General features: G+C 49.8%; 1 protein-coding gene across 1 annotated transcript in view; it reads right to left on the minus strand.

Annotated features, from left to right (window-relative positions):
• Positions 1-5,858, minus strand: part of DENND1B (DENN domain containing 1B) — a gene marked incomplete at its 5' end in the record, with an annotated part of 131,915 nt that overhangs the window by 14,931 nt on the left and 111,126 nt on the right. The window lies entirely within an intron of this gene.

Genomic DNA, 5,858 nt, shown 5'->3' on the forward strand with positions numbered 1-5,858 from the left:
CAGGTAAGCAAGCCCTCGTGACTTCGGTGACACGCTCCACGTGTCAGGGGAACCATGAGAAGATGGAGAATCGGTTCATGGCCGAATTCTTCACGGCGACGTGTACACAGTTCGAACACGGACATTTTGAGGGTCTGCATTAAGGACAGATGGACGAAGAGTCTGCGGGGCCCTGATCAACCAGGGAGCGGAGGGTGGGGCTCTAACTCGGGGCCCTGGGGACAGCAGCCTTGGAAATGGCAGACTCAGCCCTTGGGGCGTCTGCTACGGTCCAAGTTCACTTTCGGTATTTTTCTGTTTTTCCTTTGATCTATGTGTCCATCTGTCTTCGACAAGAATGCACAACCCTTTATACAAAAATAAACTTCATGGAGGAAAAGGGGCGCCGTGGCCGTCCCTGCCTCTCTCAGAATTGTTAAGAAGTCAAACTCATACTATTATTATTTCCCTTATTTATACTGAAATTAATTTTTAACACTTTGGGTTAAACTTTCCTCTTCTGATACGGTCATAGCCTGTGAGTCCCTCCCTCTCCCCTGACTCTGTTTGTCCTGTTTAACTGTGGTCCCTGTTCCTGTCCGGTGGGTCTAACTCGGGGTGGCTTCCGCCCCTGTCACTCAACCCCACAAGGTTCCGTGGGCGCTGCTGCTTTGCCACCTCAAGGCGTATCCCCCGTGGGACAGACCGCAGGGGGCCCTGGGCTCCTTTTGCCGTTGCGAGGGAGCGGATGTCCCCAGGGTGCATCTTCTGTGACCTACAGCTGCCGCCAGGAGTTCCCCCCACCCCGCCCCCCCGCTTAGCAGGACGGCAAAAGCCCCGACTGACTTGCTCGCTCTCTCCATGTCATCGTCCTCGTGGTCACACAGAGCGCCCTCCGGGCTCTTCAGGGGCCTCCTCGCGCGTGCCTGCAGAGGGGAAATGACAATAAGGTGGCGCGCGGGCCGTTAAAACGCGGCCCTTTCCCACGTTTTAAAGCAGCGGTTTTATCGGATAAGGGACGCTTTCGAAAGCGACATGCGTGCAGGGTGTTTGAACGTCACCCGATCACTCGACACGCCTCGCAGGGAGGACGGAGAGAGTCAGACGCTATTCATCTCAACTCTCACTCGCGCTGGCACCGAGGCTCACGGAACAGTCACAGGCTTGAGCGTGTGTACACGCAGGCGCCGTCACCCGGTCTGTCGCTCCCCTTTTTGGGGAGACCTGACTTACAATCCATTTGAATTCAAGATGAAGAAAAACGGTGGCTTATTCAACAAAAGCATCATCAGCCGCTGAGCTTGTTTCTGGCGGGGGGGGGGCTGGGATCCGGGAGCCGTGCTTTCGAGGACATGAAGGGACCGTGCCCAGAACCCACAACGCAGGGCGAAAAGGCCTGGTCACGACTCTGTGACTAGAACTCTTTCTGGGTAATTGGTGGCAAATAAGCTTCGACTGCACAAAATACATCACGTGTTCTTGAGCGGGGGGAACACATAGCCAATCACGGTTTGCCTCTATCTGGAGCCAGAAATCACAGAGCTGTCATTATCAGAAGCCTGCCCACTACACGGGACAGAAACTAAACATAACTAAGAAAGGGAAAAATAATCTCAATACCCACAATAACAATTAAAAACACATTTTTAACGTCACCGGCTATCGCTTCTGGGAAGGGGTGTGCATCTTCTTACCTCTCTGACTCTAAAGATACTAAACAGAGGCCAGTGCCGGCTGAAGGAACTGTGTATATTGTACGTATTCAGAGAAAAATGTCACCCTGTTTCAGACCTAGACAGAAATCTCACAGGAACAAGCGCACGAGGGGCGAGTTTGAGGTCGACACTTTCATCGTCGATTATCACCCGCAGTCCCTGAAATAAGCACGAGACGGTCCTAACACGGCCTAAATTTGGGGACAGATGCTTTTTTTTCAAAACAAAGAGCGATTATGAAATACATGAAGAGATACAGCTACGAGCAGTCGACACGGTGAAAACGTTGAGAAAAAGGAAAAATAAATAAATTGATTTCCAGGAAAAAAAAAAAAACCCTAGAAAGATTTTTTTCAGACTTCTGCTACACGATGCGACGTAGCCCACGCGCCTGGAAAATCGGCTGACGTCACAAGTGAGCTGCCTCCTGTCACCTGAGTATTTATTCGCTTTTTGCTGTTACTTAAACTTTTCTCTTTTCTGCGCTTTGAAACGTATGTAGCTTTTTCCATAAATTTTTATGAAAGAGGGGGAAAGACTTTTTCTTTTCTTCCTGACCAGAGTACTAATAATAGCCAGGTTTCTTTAATTTATTGCCACAAGAAACAAGTTTGTAACACTCTTTTTTTGCTGCTTCCAACACTTAGGGAGCATTAATAGGCTGTAACGACATTTTCTGGGTGTCCATAAAGTCAGCCGACAGCCTCTTTTCATTATAAAATGCAAGCTTTTCAAATTCTGATATTTTAAAACATGATTCACATTTTGGGAAATGAGGGATTACAGTTAATTAAGTCACAGAAGGGAAAAAAAAAAGTTAGATATTTTAGTCCTTGGTATACGACTGATTTTTACGATCTCAGGCAAAATCCTTTGTTCTGCTATTTGTTTGATGGACATCGACACTAGCAATCAACTCTAACGTGGAGATTAATAAGCTGGAGATTAATAAACGCTTAAATAACACCTTATTTCGGTAGATCATACTCAAAACAATGCACGTATGCCATTTCTGCCAAACAAAATACAACGATTTCGACCGTCAGAATCTCTCACGATACACATGAAATAAGAAATACAAGTAAAATTCATCAAGAGGGTGTCTCTCCATCCTTCAAATCATCATCATACAATTTCATTTTTAAAACCTAAATATCCATTTGTCAGAATGTGCCTCAACATGTTGCTTTTTTTTTAAAAAATACTCTTTGTATCTGGTAATTTTATTCCCTTGATCGATTAAAAGCATTAATTTCCCTCAAGATAAAGGTCAAATTCCTTGGCATTGACTGGACTCCATCCAAACGTGGTCACGATTTACCTTTGTGCCTTCATTTCCTGTTCCTCTCATGCCCACTGGCCACCACCCGCCACCTTAGCCACAGCAGTGACTTGTCAGCTGCCACTGGGAGTCACTGTCCATATGTCTCTTCTCCTTTCCTGCAAACACCCCACCTTCCTTCCACACCTGACTCAGATGCAGCCTCTGCAAAGCCTTCTCTTTAGCCGGTAAGCGTGCCCTGGGTTTGGCAAACATTTGGCAGATGGCTGGCCGGTGTTCTTTGCTGATGTGCCTGCCTGTGCCGTGACACTCTGCACTCTGCGAGTTGGGCCCACACCTCACCTGGTGCCACGCAGGTCTGCACCAGCCGCGGACACCGACGCTTTCCGGCCCCGTGGGGCCAGGAGTTCACCTGCAGGCTCTGCCGGTCACGCAGCTAACTGCTCCTTGTGCGCCGTGTGCAAGTCGGTTTGCGTCAACGAAACAAGTCGGTTTTGGCCCACGGAGGTGGAGTGACCCAGGCGTGGGCGCTGGCAGCTTGCGTGTCGACAGCGCACGTGTCCCAGCGCTCCTGCTGGTCCAGGAGTCTGTTCCTTGGGTTATTCTCCATGTCAACATTCAATATCTTTCTGGTTCCCTCGTTGGCTTATGATCCACGTAAGATAAGGGAGTTATGATCTTGCCCCTTAATATAAATTCATTCTTTAAAGTACATGGTTAATGCTTTCTGAGCAAATGACAACCTCCAGGCGGAGCAGGAAGTTTCTGTCAACCACCTAAGCGAATTAACAAACCGATAGGCAGGGACACCATGCAAAGAAGACCCAATGCTGATTGACGTGCGCATGTTCAGTGTCCACGAGCCACGGAAAAGCATTATACCCATTCGTTCATTCATTCATTCCTTCCTTCCCAGTCACTCAGGGAAGATGAAGGAGGTGCCTTCTGTGAGCCAGGCACCGGGCTGCTCGCCCCCATGGAGGCTGTTTGCGCCAACGAAACACGAATCCAACTGAGGAATCGTAACGCGAGCATAAACTTAGGGTCGCGATACCCTGAACTAAAATGGGACAGCTGTGAGGACCCCGGCCTCATCAGGGCACCGAGGGGAGCCCCGCCCCTCTGACCCGCAGAGGTCCGAGTCGAGCTCTGAAAGGTTAGGAGCGATCAAGCAGATGACGGCGAGAGGTCACAAAACGCGCAGAGGTCCTGTGGTGGGGACCATCAGGGCAAAGACGCTGGGACGAGGACGACTGTGGCACTGTGGGTGGGAGGCCGCGGGGCGCGGGGGTCGAAGGGCCACCGGTCTTGCAGTTACCCCACTGAGGGCCAGATGGCAGATGAACACTGACTAGGCAAGAAGCTGGGCACAGTGATGTTTATGGGTGCTGTAAGGAAGTGGGGGGCGGGGTTCAGGGCAGGGGAGGACAGGAGACTGGCAGGGGACGCAGGCGGAGGCAGACCAGGCCTGCGGCCCGAGCATGGAGGGTCACAGAGGGCCTCTTCCTTGCCTTCATGGAGAACCGCTACTGTATATGCCTTGAAAGGAAGGTGGCAGCCACATTCCTTTTGGAAAAAAATTCATCTCTTCCTTCCACAAACATCCATGAATCACCTACTGCATGCGCGGTGCTGTCTTCCAGGCCATGAGGCCTACAAGAGGAAACGAAACCGTGTTCTTTCCTCTCAAGACATTAAAACGATACACAGCTGAGCTAGCAAAGCGCCGCATGTAACGAAGCCATTAAAAACATAAACGTGTCCTCCACCGTATGAACGTGACCGCAGTCACACTGTTTGATCAGCGACAGGGCGGACGGCCCAAGTCACAAGCCATCAGGCTTCCGTTCGAAGAGGCTTCGAGGGGTTTGGTTCAGTGACAATGAGCAAGATGATGTTTCTTTCTTTTCACAGCGATGGTTTGGAGAAAGCCCGTCAGGCGGTGGAGGGTAGAGGGGCCCGTTAGTCCAGCAGCCACCGTTTCTCTCGCTGGGTGGCAGACAAGGATGAATGAGGCGAAGTCCCGGGTAAATGCACCTCCACACGGGGAAGGGGGTGCCGGAAATGGGGGATATCGGCAGAGGAAAGGGAAAGTACCCTTTTTTTAGAGTTTGTAAAATTAAGATGCTCATCACAGATGATTTTTTTTGGAAAGCAGGAATTGTCTGTGCTATTATTGTCCCTATTTTAAGAGTCGAAGTAACTGTGGTCCAGAGGGTCACCTTGCTTCCCCGGAGTCTACAGCAAACCCCTGAGCGTATGCATTTTGTAGTCTAGGATGAAAATGTACCTACGTGAAATGATATGAGAATAAATTGAAGAAACTCTACGATACAGAATTATAATGACAAAACCTTAAAAATGTGTGGCAGTTTATACTTTGAAAAGAGTTTTGGAAGCACCTGTGCTGTCATTTCTATAGGTGGGGACCGAAGCCCAGAGGCGGGTGACTAACCCATCAATCAGTGTGTTAGATGCTTTATATACGATACTTTATTTCATTGAATATCTGCCTTGCCACCAATATCGGTGAGCGTGTTCCTGATTTTCCATATTAGGGAACCACGAGCGAACCCAGACATCCCAGCGCTCTGGCGAGAATGCTTCTGAGAAAGATGTTCGTAAAAGGGCACGTTTCAGCCTCGTTTTTAAAGCAGGTGGTAGTTACGGAAGGATGGAGAGGCTGGTGGTCCAGGTAGGTGCGATGGCCAGGTGAAGAGACGAGAGTTGAACACAGTTTTCCAAAGACACTGACCACGGGCGTTCTCGTCAGGGCCACGGGGGACAGAAAGGGTTAGGAAGACACAGGCTGGGCGCGGTGTGACGTGTCAGCTGGCGACTGGCTGTTAGTGACAGGCTGGGAAACGAGACTTTACAGAGGG

This window comes from Pteropus vampyrus, unplaced genomic scaffold (assembly GCF_000151845.1).
Source record: "Pteropus vampyrus isolate Shadow unplaced genomic scaffold, Pvam_2.0 Scaffold131, whole genome shotgun sequence".
NCBI lineage: Eukaryota > Metazoa > Chordata > Mammalia > Chiroptera > Pteropodidae > Pteropus > Pteropus vampyrus.